This window comes from Amblyraja radiata, chromosome 27, assembly GCF_010909765.2.
Source record: "Amblyraja radiata isolate CabotCenter1 chromosome 27, sAmbRad1.1.pri, whole genome shotgun sequence".
Lineage (NCBI taxonomy): Eukaryota > Metazoa > Chordata > Chondrichthyes > Rajiformes > Rajidae > Amblyraja > Amblyraja radiata.
In genome coordinates this window covers 5,976,379-5,995,356 of record NC_045982.1, presented here as the reverse complement: position 1 = coordinate 5,995,356, position 18,978 = coordinate 5,976,379, and the positions used below count along the sequence as shown (strand labels likewise).

The 18,978-nt window shown below is 48.2% G+C and overlaps 1 protein-coding gene across 1 annotated transcript in view; it reads left to right on the top strand.

Annotated features, from left to right (window-relative positions):
• Nucleotides 1-18,978, top strand: part of nkain1 (sodium/potassium transporting ATPase interacting 1) — a 331,689-nt gene that overhangs the window by 113,500 nt on the left and 199,211 nt on the right. The window lies entirely within an intron of this gene.

Genomic DNA, 18,978 nt, shown 5'->3' with positions numbered 1-18,978 from the left:
CCACCGAGTCCATGCCGACCAACCATCTCCCGTTCGACATGCTATGGACGAATTACAGAAGAAAATTAACCGACAAACCTGCACATCTTTGTAGTGTGGGGGGGAAACCGGAGCACCCAGAGAAAACCCACGCAGTCACAGGATAGAACATGCAGACACCAACCGTGGACAGAATCGAGCCCGGGTGCCTGGGGTTGTAAGGAGGCAACTCTACCACTGCGCCACCCATGAAGTAGAACTCATTTGATTCTCTGTGCAGAAGTGGACCGATCGGCCCAACGAGTTACAAAGATGAGGAAGGACGGGTGAGCTGTTCAGGGAAATTGAAAGCTAACGTCACAAGCTTTGCCGTGCATGCATACGGCCTCGAACGCACTCTGGGAATCGACGAGAAATTGAATCTCTCCCTTGTTCCAATTCGCATGACCAATTTAAAGGTGATTTTGCAAATGTAAACAATGCACTCTGAATCTCATTTTGTTGCGTGGAAGCTCTTTGACAGTTAGAAAGTGTCTGGAATCGTTTTCTCTCACTAACACAAATTGTCAGCCGAATTTTAAGCGATGATTTGATGGAGTGGAGTGAAATCAGTAGCACAGTCAAGGACTCCATCGTGCCTGTTCTGCCACTCAGCTGCATCAGTCGGCTCATAGGTTTGACTCAATGTTCTTGCCTTGGTTCTGCGGCCCTTTTCGTTTCTAATCTAACAAAGTGCAGGAAGGAACTGCAGATGCTGGTTTAACCCGAAGATAGGCACAAAAAGCTGGGGTGACTGACAGCATCTCTGGAGAAAAGGAACAGGTGACGTTTTTGGGTCAAGACCCTTCTTCAGAAGGACTTGGCATCGAGTTCAGCACAGACATTGTGGGCCGAAGGGCCCGTTCCTATGCTATGCTGTTCGTACTGAGTGTCAGTCTTTCACCCTTTCCCCCTGACTCTCAGTCTGAAGAAGGGTCTCAACCAGAAACGTCACCTATTCCTTTTCTCCAGAGATACTGCCTCACCCGCTTTTTGTGTATAATCTTAACGATATCAGCTTTTGGAGTTAAGTCGACCCCAACCCAATCATCCCATTTGAAGTTAAAATATATAGAAATCAATTAAAATAAAATATAAAATAGACCAGCGAGGCGGCATGGAGGCGTAGCGGTAGAGTTGCTGCCTTACAGCGCCAGAGACCCAGGTTCGATCCCGACTACAGGTGCTGTCTGTACGGAGTTTGTACGTTCTTCCCGTGACCGCGTGGGTTTTCTCTGGGTGCTCTGGTTTCTTCCCACACTCCAAAGACATACACATTTGTAGGTTGATTTGGCTTTGGTGATGATTGTGAATTGCCCCCAGCGTGTAAGATAGAGCTAGTGCATGGAGGTCGCTGGCTGGAGCGGACTACGTGCGCCAAAGTGCCTGTTGCTGTGAAGATTCTCTGAACTAAACTAAACCAAAACTGTCTTTGAAGTTGTGGGAGGAAGCCGGAGAACCAGGGGAAAACCCACGCAGTCACACGGGGCGAATGTACAAACTCCGTGCAGGCATCACCCGTAGTCAGGATCGAACCCGGGCCTCTGGTGCTGCTAGACAGTAACTCTACCGCTGCACCACCAGAAAATTACGAGGGGGTCACAGACCAGAGGGCATAGCATTGAAGTAAGAGGGAAAACTATGTCGAAGGAGATGGACAGGACAAGGTTTTTCCACAGACAGTGGTGGGTGCCTGGAAGGGTTCCTCTGCCAGGGTTGGCGGTGGAAGCAGATACGATAGAGGAATCTAAGCGGCTTTAAAATAGGCGCAGGGCCACACAGGGATATGGACCATGTACATGCAGGGGAGATTCATTTATCAATAGACAATAGGTGCAGGAGTAGGTCATTTGGCCCTTCGAGCCAGCACCACCGCCATTCAATGTGATCATGGCTGATCATCCCCAATCAGTACCCCGTTCCTGCCTTCTCCCCATATCCCCTTCTCCCCATATTTCAAGAGAGAGCTAGATAGGGCTCTAAAAAAGAGCTATTTTTAAGAGCCCTATCTAGCTCTCTCTTGAGAGCATCCAGAGAACCTGCCTTCACCGCCCTCTGAGGCAGGGAATTCCACAGACTCACCACTCTCTGTGAGAAAAAGTGTTTCCTCGTCTCCGTTCTAAACGGCTTCGCCTTATTCTTAAACTGTGTGGCCCCTGGTTCTGGGCTCCCCCCCCCCAACATCGGGAACATGTTTCCTGCCTCTAGCGTGTCCAAGCCCTTAACAATCTTTATATGTTTCAATCCTGGCGTCATGTTCGGTATCGACACTGCGGTCAGAAAGGCCTGCTCCTGTGCTGTGTGCTCTTCTGTGATCTACTGCCAGCCAAAGCTTGTCCAGCGAGTGCACGATATTAGGATTCCGGGCAGAACCCTCCGCAAAGGTTCGCTTAAGTTGTGGCTCATTTTTCTATTATGAGCTGACCACTATCTCCTATGGAGAATTGAATTTTTGTTTTACTCGAACAGCTGAAAACACGCGCGGCTTGAATATAAAAGGCACCTTTTACTCTGCCATTTCCTTCCATGGTGTGTGTGTGTGTGTGTGTGTCTTTTGAATGCATTTCTGTCTGGCACTAGAACAAGCCTAAATGAAAATCCCACAGGGAATATGTAAAAAGCTCAATAAAATGTTAATCACCGTAGAAGTTTGTGAGAGGACAAATCATTCATCCTTTCAGGCTGTCCTCAATTAAGTTTGGCAGATTGAATGCGCAATCTCATTTTTTTGGCTTGTTCACTTTTTACAGCTAATTAATCCTTCCCCTTTACAATCCTCCCCCCTCCCCCCCCCCTCCCCCCAGCCCCCGAAAGCAAGCAGTTGTCGTGTGGCATATCAGAGTCGTTGGAGGTTGATAATAATGCCATTGATGTATCTTTAGTTTAGTTTAGTTCAGAGATACAGCACGGAAATAGGCCCTTCGGCCCACAAGGTCCGTGCCGACCAGCGATCCCCGCACATTAACACCTCCCTTCAGACACTAAGGACAAATGTTTTCACTTATACCAAGCCGAACTAAACTGCAAACCTGTACGTCTTTGGAGTGCGGGAGGAAACCGAAGGTGTCGGAGGAACCCCGCGCAGGTCACGGGGAGAACGTACAGACAAGCACCCGCTGTCAGGGATGAACCCAGTTCCCAGGCCCCTGTAAAGGGCCTGTCCCACATAGGCGATTTTTTCAGGCGACTACAGGAGACGATGCGACGCCTCACGGTCGTCACAGGTTCGCCGGCGGTTGCCGTGGTGTCGCCCGCATGGTCGTGATTAGTTTCCTCATTGCCGCGACAAGTCGTGATGTCATTCTGGTCGCCGCTAATTTTTCAACATGGTGAAAAGTTAGTTTTTTTTTACCCCGTGGGTTGTAGCTAGTTTTCTCTTCACGTAGGTACGGTGGTAGTTGGTGCTAGTCGGTCGCCAGGGTGATGTAGGTGGCTCCCACCTGTCGTTGGTGCTGACCGGTGAATGTGATCGACCTACCCGTATCTTCATCTCCTGAAACAGGTCAGGGGTGATTCTAGTGAAGCCTCTAAAAGAATCATGAACTTCTTGCTGGAGCATGGCCATCGGGTTTTCATACTGGCCTGACATGGGTCTACTCTGGAACAAGGGCCTCACCCACACACAGACCTCTTCTTTTTTTCTTTTCTTTCTTTTTTTAATCAAAAAATGTATTAAATTATTAAAAAATAATATTACACTACAATAAAACAAACCACGAGTAGGCCATTCGGCCCCTCGAGCCAGCACCGCCATTCAATGCGATCATGACTGATCATCCCCAATCAGTGCCCCGTTCCTGCCTTCTCCCCATATCCCCTGACTCCGCTATCTTTAGGAGCTCGGTCTAGCTCTCTCTTGAAAGTATCCAGAGAACCGGCCTCCACCACCCACTGAGGCAGAGAATTCCACAGACTCACCACTCTCGGTGAGAAAAAGCTTGCTCCTGTTTCCTCCCGCATCTCAAAGACTCGCAGGTTTGTAGGTTAATTGGCTTCTGTACCTTGTGTGTAGGGTGCGAAACTGGGATAACATGGAACTCATGTGTGGATGTTGGGGTGGACTCAGTGGGCCAAAGTGTTAAGGGCCACCTGTTAATCCACGCACAAGTCAACCAGATAACCGCCTTTCTCCACTGTATCAAGCATGTACCATGGGCTCAGTTTTATTCTCACCGGTAATGCTGCCTGATCCACTGAGTACTTTCAGCATTCACTGTTATTTCTGACTTCTAGCATCTGTTGTCTTCTACATCCCATGGTTCCGTCGTTGTTTTTTTCTCACTGTGTTCCCCTCATTAATCTCCGTTTGTTTACCCTCCTGCAGCTCAGCCAACATTAATGAGCCTTCATCATTCTCTCTTAAGACAGTGCCCACAGCATTTCTGTCATCGTGGCAATCCTGGTCTGATTCCTCTCGCAGCCATTCCCTCAGTTTTAGTTCAGATTAGAGACACAGCGTGGAAACGGGCCCTTCGGCCCACCGAGCCTGCACCGACCAGCGATCCCCGCACGTTGACACTACCCTACACACACTGGGGACAATTGTTTACATTATAGCAAGCTGAATTAACCTGTACGTCTTTGGAGTGTGGGAAGAAACCGGAGATCTCGGGGAAAACCCACGCAGGTCACGGGGAGAACGTACAAACTCCGTTCAGACAGCGCCCGTAGTCGGGATCGAACCTGTGTCTCTGGCACTGCAAGTGCTGTGAGCAGCAATCCTTCTACTGCGTCACCGTGCCGTCCCTCCTGTTCTCTCCACCCTGCAATCGAGGGCCATCGGGAATTGGCAGAGAAGAGGGCTTGAGGCCAGCATGGCACATTATTCCCGCCTTCCCTTTAACTGGACTTCATCTTGTACAAAATGTTTTTCCCATTATCCTATATCTGTACACTGTGGATGGCCCGATTGTAATCATGTATTATCTTTCCGCTGACTGATTAGCACGCAACAAAAGCTTTTCACTGTACCTCGGTACACGAGACAATAAACTAAACTAAACTAAAGTTTCGATAGACACAAAAATCTGGAGTAACTCAGCGGGTCAGGCAGCATCTCTGTGACAATAAACTAAGAAGAAAGGAAAAAGGAGAAAGGAACAGGAGGAGCCCGAGAGCTCTCCCTCAGCCCTTGGGCTCCCTTTTTCCTTTTTCCTTTTTTCTGCCCCCCCCCCCCCCCCCCCCCCCCCCACCCTACATCAGTCTGAAGAAAGGTTTCGGACCAAAACGTTGCCTATTTCCTTCGCTCCTTAGATGCTGCTGCACCCGCTGAGTTTCTCCAGCACTTTTGTCTACCTGCCAGAAGAGGTAGTTGAGGCTGGGACTATCTCAACGTTTAAGAAACATTTAGACAGGTACATGGATAGCACAAGTTTGGAGGGATATGGACCACGCGCGGGCAGGTGGGACTAGTGTAGCTGGGACATGTTGGCTGGTGTGGGCAAGTTGGACCGAAGGGCCTGTTTCCACTCTATGACTCTGACCTTAAGGAAGGAGAAATCTAAAACCAACTGCAAGAAATAAATATTTTGGATAGAAAGATGTAAAGTCGAGTTCCAACAAATATACCACAGTGAGTTTCGTGTCGTTATTTAATGCCACTGTTGCACTGACACTCAAATGTCTTGTGAGACCTTGTGAAGCCATCTGAGCCATTTCTATTGAATTGGTATCTTTGTTCCCACTACAATTGTTCCCACTGTTCTGAATGTGACTTGAGTACAGTACATATTGTTCTTGGCATCCCTCTGGCTACACAACGGGGATGTCACTGCTTGTGGGAGTTTGCTACAATTCAGCCTCGTTTAGTTTTAGCCTAGTTCAGAGATACAGCCCCGGAAACAGGCCCTTCGGCCCATCGAGTCCGCGCCGGCCAGCGTTCATCCCGTACACTAGCACTATCCTACACACACACACACACACCAGGGACAATTTACAATCTTTACCCAAGCCATCAACCTCCAAACCTGCACGTCTGTGGAGTGCGGGAGGAAACTGGAGCCAAGGGGGAAAACACTTGTGGTCACAGGGAGAACGTACAATGCTGAGAGAATGGAGCGGCTGGGCTTGCACACTCTGGAATTTACAAGGATGGGAGGGGATCTTATTGAAACGTATAAGATTATTAAGGGCTTGGACACGCTAGAGGCAGGAAACATGTTCCCGATGTTGGGGGAAGTCCAGAACCAGGGGTCGCAGTTTAAGAATAAGGGGTAAGCCATTTAAAACGGAGATGAGGAAACACTTTTTCACACAGAGAGTTGTGAGTCTGTGGAATTCTCTGCCTCAGAGGGCAGTGGAGGCCGGTTCTCTGGAAACTTTCAAGAAGGAGAGCTTGATAGGGCTCTTAAAGATAGCGGAGTCAGGGGATATGGGGAGAAGGCAGGAACGGGGTACTGATTGTGGATGATCAGCCATGATCACATTGAATGGCGGTGCTGGCTCGAAGGGCCAAATGGCCTACTCCTGCATCTATTGTCTATTGTGTATTGAGCCTGCACTTGGTGTCACCAGTATTGTACCTGGCTGTGGACTAGTGAATTGCCAGTCAACGTTTGATGTCCATTGCACCTCTTCAGACTGTTCTTCAGCCGTCGTTCCTGACAATTGCAGCTGGGTCACTCCTCACATGCAGTAGGTGCCAAAATCAATATTTAAATTGGTCTCTTGCCAGAAATCAAATGGTTTGCTGTCTTTGGTCAGCTATCCCAAAGAGGAGCCTCCAACCTTTGGGATTACCAACAGAAACCTGCAGTTCTTTCTGTTTAAGAAAGAACTGCAGATGCTGGAAAAATCAAAAGGTGGACAAAAATGCTGGAGAAACCCAGCGGGTGAGGCAGCATCTATGGAGCGAAGGAATAGGTGACGTTTTGGGTCTCGACCCGCTGAGTTTCTCCAGCACTTTTGTCTCCCAACAGAAATCCTTCTCATCACTGGCAATGTTTTTTATGTTTCGTAACACGTCAGATTTTAATTTGATGGATCTTCACTTTTAATGTGTTAATCAAGGTGATGCGCGCTGTCAAGAGAGACACCATTGGAGTGTTAGCCTCAAGCAGTGTATAAACAGGCAGCAGCAACCCGCCAGCCTACAGTAACGATGCTGGGGTTCATACAGCAAGCAAACCCCACACCATCCCTGGCCAGTGAATTACTGCAAAGGGCCTGACCCACTTGGTCATTTTTTTCGGCGACTGACGTATCAGGTCATTGAAAAATTTGTGGCCTGACGCGGCGTGATGACATAGGACGCGCGGTGTTCTCTCGCCGCTGGTGTTTTGTCGCCGCTGGATTTTGAAATGTTCAAAATCTTTTGGCGACACTGGTATGACGCCGGCAGTCGCCGAAAAAAATCAGCAAGTGTGACAGGCCCTTAGGTCTTTCCAGCTTGATGCACGTAAAATGGTGTTGGAGCGGCTGTGTGCACCTTCTCACTGAACACTTTTCACTTGTTCATCCATTTGTGTGCACATGTACAAACGCACACGAACGCATATACACACACACACACACACTTGTGTGTACTGGGAGGAGCTGCAGATGCTGGTCTATACTGAAGATAGACGCACAGCGTGTCACACAGCGTCTTTGGATAAAAATGATCAGTGACGTTTCGGGTCCCATCCTTTTTCCCCGGACATGCTGCCTGACTGCTATCCACTCGTGTACACACACACACACACACACACACACACACACACACACACACACACACACACACACACACACACACACACACACACACACACACACGCACACGCACACACATGCGCACACACACACGCACACACACACACACACACGCACACACACACACACACACACACACACACACACACACGCACACACATGCGCACACGCGCACACACACACACACACACACACACACACAAGCGCACACATACACACACACACGCACACACACACACACGCACACACACACGCACACACACACACACACACACACGCACACACACATGCGCACACACACACACACACACACACACACACACACACACGCACACACACGCACACACACACACACGCGCACACACACACACACACACACACACACACACACGCACACATGCGCAAACACACACACACATACATGCACAAACACACACACTCACACACACATGCACACGCACACGCACACACACACAGACACACACACTCACGCACATTCACTCACACACTTACTCAGGCACTCCCTCACTCTCACACTCACTCACTGTCCCTCACTCTCACATTCTCACCCTCAGTCACACTCACTCCCTCACTCTCTCTTACACTCACTCTCACACTCACTCACTGTCCCTCACACTCACTCTCACACTCACTCACTGTCCCTCACACTCACTCTCACACTCCCTCTCTCGGCAGATTGAAAAAGGAACGTCCACTTGAGAAAGTATCAATCCCGTTATATCATGCGATCAGCTCAGACTGAATGAGGCCATTGAGCTCATTATGCCTCTGCGGCCTTTGAAAGAATTATCAAACCCAAAATCCCACTCGTCTGCTCCATCCGAACATCTTCGCAAACTTGCCCGTTCAACTACTTGTCCAGCGCGGTTTTGAAAGTTGTTGCTGAACGACTCCAATCGCCCTTCATGCCGTGTGCCCCAGATCACAACAACAACACTCAGTGTGAAAGGAAACATCTCTCGAGGTCTCTCCTGAGAGGTTTGTTTTCACATCACCGCGAGTCAGTGTCCCTCTTCTTATTGATCCGCCTGCTGATGGAACAGCTTCTACCAGTTGGCGTCATCACACGTCTGCCCCGTTGAGGACCATTGCGAATTCACGCCATCCAACTGTTGGATAGCTCCTGCGTGGGACGTGTGTGCATATTTGTTTTCCTTCCCCGACTGTCCTTGGGAGGTGGCGATGAACCATCGTATCTCCGCAACACCGTCATCTGCACCAAACATAGACTGGCCAATCGTTCGGCCAAGCACCTTCACTCAGTGTTTAGGAAGGAACTGCAGATGCTGGAAAATCAAAGGTAGACAAAAGTGCTGGAGAAACTCAGCGGGTGCAGCAGCATCTATGGAACGAAGGAAATAGGCAACGTTTCGGGACGAAACCCGGAAGGGTTTCGTCCCGAAACGTTGCCTATTTCCTTCTGGGTTTCGGCCCGAAACGTTGCCTATTTCCTTCTGGGTTTCGGCCCGAAAAGGTTCCCTATTTCCTTCGCTCCATAGATGCCGCTGCACCCGCTGAGTTTCTCCAGCACTTTTGTCTACCTTCGCTCAGTGTGCCTGGACCTGCCTGATCTCCCGGGCACTAAACAACTTCCTTCCCATTCCTGCACTGACCTTTCTGCCCGAGATCACCTCCATTCTCAGGGTGAGGCTAAACGCAAATCGGGAAGAGCAGCATCTCATATTTCGCTTGGCCAGCTGACAGCCCGGTGGTATGAGTATTGATTTCTCTAACTTCAAGTAAACCCGGCATTCCATCTCTCTCTCAATCCCTCCCCCGCCCAAGTCGCACCAGCTACTCGTTTTCACCCAACAAACCGCTAACAATGGCCCATTTCCTTTATCATCATTGCCTTTTTGCACGTCTCTCATTCATTGTTCTTTATCTCTCTACATCATCGTCTCTATCTCTCGTTTCCCTTGACTAGTCTGAAGAAGGGTCTCGACCCATTCCTTCTCTCCAGAGATGCTGCCTGTCCCGCTGAGTTACTCCAGCTTGTTGTGTCTGCACTCGATTCTGAATCCTTGTTGTGCGGTGTGAGGAGGTCCTGCGCTCCCATTACAGTCTGGCCGGCACGGTAGAGTCGCTGACTCACCATGCCAGAGACCCGGGTTCGATCCCAGCCGACTGGTGCTGTCTGTACGGAGTTTGCACGTTCTCCCCGTGACCACGTGGGTTTTCTCCGGGTGCTCCGGTTTCCTCCCGCACTCCAAAGACGTACAGGTTTGTAGGTTAATTGGCTTGGTCAAATTGTAAATTGTCCCTAGTGAGTGGAGAATAGTGTTAGTGTGCGGGGACCGCGGGTCGGAGCGGACTCAGTGGGCCGAAGGGCCTGTTTCCACGCCCTATCCCTTGATTTCTCTAACTCCAAGTAACCCTTGCATCCCACGTCGCAGCGGCCTCTGCAGTCCGTCTGTCTTTTTATTATTTTTTGTCTCGTTTCAATGTAGTTTTTTTTTTTTTTGACGGGGTATGTGTGTGTGGGGGGGGGGGAACTTTTAAAATCTTTCCCCTGCACGGAGAACCCGACCTTTTCCCTGTCGGGTCTCCGTTGTCGTTGGGGCCTAGCACCGTGGAGCGGCCTCCAACCGGAACGACCTGGGGCTCCAGTCGCGGAGCTACTCACCATCGCGGAGCTGGCCGAGTTCGGAGCGGGTGGAGCGGTGGTGGCGCTCGGCTGCGACCCGACCCCCGGAGATTCGGAGGCTCCAACCGCAGGTCTGGTGGACAGAAACACCGGGAGCCCGCGGGTCCCGGCTGGGAGACCGCTTTTCGGGGCTTCCGCAACGGCGACTTCTCCCGCCCGAGTTGCGGGGTCGAGGAGTACCTGGAGCGGGGACACTTACCATCGTCCGGCGTGGCTTGGAATGGCTGCGGGACTTTGCTAGCGCCCGCCGGGGACTCCAACAACAAGACCCGGAGCGTGGCCTTGCATCACCCGGCGCGGCGTTAATGGCCGCGGGACAATTACCATCGCCCGCCGGGGGCTTTGACTCTGACATCGGGAGGGGAATGGGGAGTGCAGGGGGAGAGATAAGTTTTTGCCTTCCATCACAGCGAGGAGGAGATGCGCTGTGATGGATGTCTGTGTAAATTGTGTTGTGTCTTGGGTCTTTTTATTGTGTGTATGACTGCAGAAACAACATTTAATTTGAACCTCTATGAGGTTCAAATGACAAATAAAATTGTATTGTATTGTATCCCCTCTCTGTCCATCCCTCCCCCACCCTAGTCATTGTACTAGTTTCACTGTCTGTGAAATGCTTTTGTTGTGTGCTAACCAGTCAGCGGAAAGACAATACATGATTACAATTGAGCCGCCCACAATGAATAATGTTTAGTGCAAGATAAAGTCCAAGTCTGAAGGAGGGTCTCGGCCTGAAACGTCACCTATTCCTTTTCTCCAGAGATGCTGTCTGACCCGCTGATTTACTCCAGCTTTTTGTGTCTATCTTCGGTTTAAACCAGCATCTGCAGTTCGTTCCTACACAGGTAAATAAGAGTTGGTCTTGGCATTATGTTCGGAGAGAGACAACACAACCATAACTGACAAACCACAGCCATCTCCCCCGGTGCCAATTGACCATGGCTAACTCGACACAAAACCCATGGGACTCATTACAGGAAAATACCAATCTAATCTCTGCCTCGGAGAAAATCCATTCCCCCATACAAGTGATAACTTAACTCAATGTTACTCAGATCCATCATTTTTGCACAAAGTATGTTTTTCAGTCTTAATTGGCCCTTTTCCTTGAGAACTATTAAAGCTGTCAAATTGATCACTAGTTATGATAATACTCTTGACTCTCGCTCTCAATTGATGTCTAAGACTTAATTTTCTATCCTGACTAGATGCAGAAGTGACAAATATTTTCTTCTATTTTTGCCTCTCAAAGTTTGTTCACATCTGTGATTCCGTCCGTAATGGAACTCAATCCATCAGCAGCCCACTGCAGCACCATCTTGCAACCTCCCTAACTTGATTTCCCTAACTTCAAGTAACCCTTGCATCCCCCCTCTCTCCCACCCTAGTCGTCGTACTAGTCTCACTGTTGTCCGTGATGTTATCACCTAGCCCGCAGCCAACAAAGGACCATTGTGGGCTCCGCCTTTCCTTGACCATCGGTGCTTCTTTGCAAATCTTTCATTCATTTGTTCTTTCTCTCTCGATATCTCTCGTTTCCCTTTCCTCTGACTCGCAGTCTGAAGAAGGGTCTCGACCCGAAACGTCACCTACTCCTTTTCTCCAGAGACGCTGCCTGACCCGCTGAGTTACTACTTTCGGCATCTCATTGATAACTTGCCTAGACGCAAGATGTGCTGTGTTGTTTGTGATTAACACAGATGTGATGAAATATTAAGTGGCCAGCAAAGTCTATAAGCCTAAATGTCAGCATTGTTGTCAGCTGGAGAACCAGGTAATCACTTTGAAGATTAGATGTAGCTCAGTGCAATGGATCAATTTTCTTTTCATATTTGTTTAGCTGGCGGTGTAAGTTGAGATACTTTGGCAACAGGGACAAAGGTAGGTTACATCTAGTTCGATCTTCTAAATCGGCAGGACTGTGTAGGAAAGAACTGCAGATGCTGGTTTATATCGAAGGTAGACACAAAATGCTGGAGTAACTCAGTGGGACAGGCAGCATCTCTGGAGAGTCACTCCCCTGACATCAGTCTGAAGAAGGTCCAAAACGTCACCAATTCCTTCTATCCAGAGATGCTGCCTCCTGTCCTGCTGAGTTACTCCAGCATTTTGTGTCTACCAAGGAACTGCAGATCCTGGTTTAAACCAAAGATAGACAAAAAAAAACTGGAGTAACTATGCGGGTGAGGCAGCATCTCTGGAGAAAAGGAATGGGTGACGTTTTGGGTCGAGACCCTTCTTCAGACTGAAGTAGGGTCTGGACCCGAAACGTCACCTATTCCTTTTCTCCAAATCCCCAGGGTTGTTCTTGATCCTTCAGAAATGAACAATTAACAATTAATTTCTAAGACACTGCCGTGTACAATACCTGGGGAGCAGGTAATGAGGGAATTAAAGCTAAAGTTTACAGTTAAACATTGGTTTTAATCAGTCATAAAAATAATGACCTTGGGTAAACTGTGAGCACAAGGAACTGCAGATGTTGCTTTACAAAAACAAAAGATGCAAAATGCTTGAGTAACTCAGCGGGACAGGCAATGAAGTCTGAAGAAGGGTCTCGGCCTGTAACGCTAGCTATTCCTCTTCTCCAGAGACGCTGCCTGACCCGCTGAGTTACTCAAGCATTTTGTGTCTATCCACCCATCTTCCAGCTTTGTCCACCTCCCTTGCCATAATCAGTCTGAAGAGGGATCTCGACCTGAAACGTCACCTGCCCATGTTCTCCGGGGATGCCGCCCGACCCACTGAGTTACTCCAGCACTCTTGAGTCTTTTTCTACAAGCCAGTACCTGCGGTTCCTTGCCGTCTGAAGCAAGAGCTGGTGTTGGGACATCTAGTTTCTGGGGCTCCTGGCAGCATCCATGTTTGATAGAGAGAGTTCAAGGCTGCATACTGGAGTGAAAAATGCTTATCGTCTGACTGCTTGACTGCAAAGCTGACAGCTGTAGAGTTGCTGCCTTACTACAGCCCCTGTCCCACTTAGGAAACCTGTACGGAAACCTCTGGAGACTTTGCGCCCCACCCAAGGATTCCGTGCGGTTCCCGGAGGTTGCAGGTGGTTGCCGGAGGTTGCAGGTAGTGGAAGCAGGTAGAGAGACTGGCAAAAACCTCCGGGAACCGCACGGAAACCTTGGGTGGGGCGCAAAGTCTCCAGAGGTTTCCGTTCAGGTTTCCTAAGTGGGACAGGGTTACAGCCCGTGCAGTGCCGGAGACCCGGGTTCAATCCCGACCACGGGCGCTGCCTGTACGGAGTTTGTACGCTCTCCCTGTGACCGCGAGGGCTTATCTCCGAGATCTCCGCACAGTATCTCTAAACTAAACTGAACAAAAACCTACAATATAGGCAACCCACGGAGCTTGGCAGGTGTGTTGACAGTACTTCAAAATTAATCGTCTGTGAGAAGCTCGGGGAACACCCAAAATACATGAAATACTGCATAAAAATGCAGGTTATTTCTTACATCAATGTACACTGTTGCTATGGTAAAATAACAACTGATACAACAAGGGGAGATCACTAATTCTAGTTTCCTCATCTTGGTTTAATATATCTATAACATGCAGGTTGCTTTTTTGTGCAACAGTGTGAAATGGTTCATGACCACAATGAGCAATACAAGGTTAAGGATGATGATAATGATGATTCTTTATTGTCACATGTACCCAGGTCCAGTGAACTTCTTTGTTCTGGCTTGGTAAATCTGGTAAAATCATACGGCAGAACTCGCCGAGGCAGTACACAAAGATCCGCCACGTTTCTGACCCCAATAATGTTACGAAAGGTTCATCGAGCGATCTTATCTTCTCGCAGGGACTCCCCCCCCCCCCCTTCGTTTTCAACGGCCCCCTTTGAGTTTGGTGGTCCTCCTAACAGCCTTCGAGCCAGCACTGCCATTCAATGAGATCATGTACTTCCCCTTGAGTGACGGACCCTTCAACTTGTGTAGGAAGGAACTGCAGATGCTGGTTTACACCGAAGATAGACACAAAATGCTGGAGTAATTCAGCGCGACAAGTAACATCTCTGGAGAGAAGGATTGGGTGACGTTTTGGGTCGGGACCCTTCAGACTGAGGGTCGGGGGAAAGGGAGACTAGAGATATGGAAGGGTAAGGTGAAAGTGTGGGCTGTTGAATAGCACTGGAAACATTAGTTTGTGTGGTGCTTCCCCTAATTAGTTATTAATACGTTTTGGCAAGGAACTTGGGTAAATTGCTCAATTCATTCGATGCAAAGATCATTGCAGGCAGCTATCAGGCCTGCAGTGACATGGTGGAGATTCGCAAGGGAGCAGCTGCTTCAGACTCTGCATCCAGAAATTGTTTTTTGTTGGGTTGGTTTCACAGTCAAAAAAACAATTGAGGACCTGGGTTCGATCCCGACTTTGGGAGATGATTGAACGGAGTTTGCAGGTCCTCCCTGCGACTGGTTAGCACGCGGCAAAAAGCTTTTCACTGTACCTCGGTACACGCGACCAATAAACTAAACGAAACTGCGAGGATTTCCTCCCCCATCCCAAAGGTTTGCGGGGTTTTAGATCAATTGTCCCTAATGTGCGGTGGGTGGGATTAGATTAGATTAGATTAGATTATTTAATGACCACACAGTCAAGCTGGTGGAATTCAAGTTCAGTACAGGATGTTACAAGGTAGGCTGATTCCCGTCAAACATAACATAAAACACAACATCATACAATATACAGTACATGCATGGGGAGGATATGTGCTGTTGTCATAGTGTGTTCAGAATTCGGATTGCGTGTGGGTAAAAACTGTTTTTAAATCGAGATGTCTTGGCGGACAGTGAGCTGTAGCGCCTTCCTGATGGCAGCAGGTGGAAGATGTGGTGAGCTGGGTGGGAGGGATCAGAGATGATTTTCTTCACCCTTGACACAGACCGTTTGTGATGGAGTGATTCTATTGATGGAAGGGGAGTGCTGATGATTTTGGATGCTTTGTTAACTATGCGTTGTAATTTATTACGGGAGTGAGTGTCTAAAATGCTGAACCAGACTGTAATTGATGAAGTGAGCATGCTTTGGATGATGGCTGTGTAGAATTTGATTAGGAGGTGTTTCCTTACTCTAAACTTCTTGAGCTGGCGAAGGAAGAAGAGTCTTTGGTTGGCTTTTTTGTAGATGTGATTTGAATTGATTTTCCATTTGAGGTTATTGCTTATGTGAGTGCCAAGAAATTTGAATGGAATGTAGAACTAGTGGGAACGGGTGATCAATTGGCAGCATGGGCTCTTTGGGCCGAAGGGCCTGTTTCTATGCTGTATCTCTGAACTTATCTTGTATGGCACAACGTTGGCAAGTCACGTAGCTGCGTGAGACTTTAGTTAGATCACACTTGATGCATGGAGCGCAGTTCTGATCTCTGCATCACAGGAATTATGTAGGGGTCAAGGAAAGAGCGTTCATGTCGCGGCCCTGTTTCATCCTGGACATGGGGAGAAGGCAGGAACAGGGGTACTGATTGTGGACGATCAGCCACGATCCCAGTGAATGGCGGTGCTGGCTCGAAGGGCCGAATGGCCTACTCCTGCATCTATTGTCTATTGTCTATTATCTTTTGTCAATTGTCTATTGTCACGGGGAGAACATGCAAACTCCGTACAGACAGCACCCATATTCAGGATCGAACTCCGGTCTCTGGCGCTGTAAGGCAGCGAATCAACCGCTGTGTCGCCGTGCCGCCCCTAATAGTGAGACTGGCGAGAAATTGATGTCGTGTGAGCAGATGGGATTAGTTTAGATTGGCATCATGGTTGGCACAGGCATGGTGGGCAGAGGGCAGGATCCCCCTGTGCTGCACTGCGCTATGTTCTAAATTGGTTTTCCACCTGTGCAGCCATTAATATAGTGGCTTGTACGCCCTCACACCTTTCCGACGCCTTCTGCGCACGTAATGCATGGAGTGTGGAATTGGAACAGCGACATCCAAACATAACCACAGAGTGTGGAAGCAAGCTGCGAGATAAATAAATCAGACACTCTTTTCCCAGATAGTTGTCAAGGGAAGGAAGGCGAATGACATTGTTGGTTATTAACAGTGGACCAATTACCTCAGTCAGATAGAGAACAGAATTGGTTGAGTAAAAAAAAAAAAGGCTACTGACCCGAAATAAACATCTGATTTATGGGTCTAAGGATCAGAGCTGAACAGTAGAATGGATTGAAGTGTCATTTATGCACTGTGCTTGGGATTGGTTTATTAAATAAGCTGCTAGAACCAATAGAGATGAATTGGCCTTGAATGACTTGATGCGTGGAGTTTGTACTCCATGGCATTACGCACTAAGAATCAGGGCTAATGAGAGCAGAGAAATACATATCAAAAGGACAAATGCTGGAAAGGGTTTAATGTGTAGGAAGGAACTGCAGATGGTGATAGACACAAAATGCTGGAGTGACTCAGTGGGACGGGCAGCATCTCTGGGAGAGAAGGAATGGGTGACGTTTCGGGTCGAGACCCTTCTTCAGACTCAATAAAGTGTGCCAGTACTGACTTGATGTGGATGACAAACTTCTTCTGAGTTACTGCGGTGAAATCAATGGACTAGCTCAGGGTTTAATTTCCCATTTTACTGAGACATTTCCACCAAGTTACTTTTGAGCGACTATTGCCAATTTGTTTGATGTAGTTTTACAGTGAAATATCGCCCAGCCTGAGCTGGCTGTACCTGCCAAGTCTCACTGACGTAGGGCTGTAGATGGGATGTTCACACCAACCTATGCCACTGAAGTGACTTGTACCCCTCTCCCACCTTAACTCCCCCATTCCCACTAATGACTGATGATTTTTGTCCTGAGTTTAGTTTCCAGATACGGTGGGGAAACGGGCCCTTCAGCCCACTGAGTCTGCGCTGACCAGCGATCCACCTACACTTACAGTATCCTACACACACTAGGGACCATTTACAATTATACCAAGCCAATTAACCTCCAAACCTGCATGGCTTTGGAGTGAGTGTGGGTGGAAATCAGAGATCCTGAAGAAAGCCCACGCAGGTCACGGGGTGAACGTACAAACTCCGTACAGACAACACCCGTAGTCAGGATCGAACCCGGGTCTCTGGCGCTGTATGGCAGCAACTCTACCCCTGCGCCACTATGCCACCCACAAGCCTCATGGAAATTTCAATACAGGCATCATGGTGGAACAGTTATTGATACGCCTGTCCCCATCCATGAATATATAGACACTTGGACAGGTACATTGATAGGGAAGGTTCAAAGGGTTATGGCCCCAATGCAGGCAAATGGGACCAAGTGAGATGGGGCATCTTGCTCAGCATGGAGTTGGACTGATGAACCTGCTGCCCTGCTCTCTGACTTAACTCCATGACAAAGATTGATGTGGACTGGAGATGCTTTTTCAATGGAGCTAGGTTCTGGATTAGTGTGTTCTACTCATAGAAACATAGAACATAGGTGCAGGAGTAGGCCATTCGGCCCTTCGAGCCTGCACCACCATTCAATATGATCATGGCTGATCATCCAACTCAGTATCCCATACCTGCCTTCTCTCCATACCCCCTGGTCCCTTTAGCCCCAAGGGCCACATCTAACTCCCTCTTAAATATAGCCAATGAACTGGCCTCAACTACCTTGTGGCAGAGAATTCCACAGATTCACCTCTCTGTGTGTAAAAAATGATTTTCTCATCTCGGTCCTAAAAGACTTCCATCTTATCCTTAAACTGTGATCCCTTGTTCCCCAACATCGGGAACAATCTTCCTGCATCTAGCCTGTCCAACCCCTTAAGAATTTACTCAATATTTATTTTAAAAAACTGAAGCTGTAATTGAAAAACAAAACCATGAACCTTCATCCAACACTCTTGGAATGATGAGGACTGGATTTGGGTTGTTAATTATTGGCCACTGTCCTTTGAGAGGAAGAGAGAGGATCTAATTTAAATGGATAATTGAAAGTTCTATTACATTTACATTCAAAGAGTCTTTTTGTTCTTGGTCCCAGTGAAGCGAGCCCAAAGTGGGCTTTAGTCTGTGGCTATATCTTACATTCTTCTCCACGAGTAATCTGCTCAAAATATATGTGTTCCTCTTGGGGTCTCCCGCCATTGTTAATTCAGAATGGAGTCTCACGGATAATAATCAGTGGATTCACTATCTTTTAATTTAGTGCATTCATTGTTCATGTAAATTTTTGATTTGCACTAATAAAGAAATTAACTTTTTTGTTAAGAATGATGAAGCTGAGCTGTCTGAATATTTCTCGCTTGATAAACTAATCGGACATGGACAAAGACATTGTCTTGACCTGATTGAAATATTCAGCAGATGGTACTTTAGCTCCTAAGGTTTGGCCTAAGGTTCGGGGGTGGCGTTGGAATGGGAATGGTCGTCGGAAAAGTATACGAGATTGAGAGGAAATGGCCAAGATAGAGACATGGAAAATAGGGGCAGGAGTAGGCCATTCGGCCCCTTGAGCCAGCACCGCCATTCAATAGGATCATCCAAAATCAGAACCCCTGCTTTCTCCCCATATCCCTTGATTCCGTTAGCCCAAGGAGCTATATCCAACTCTCTCTTGAATACATCCAGTGAGTGAATTGGTTTCCATTGGGTGAAAACGGT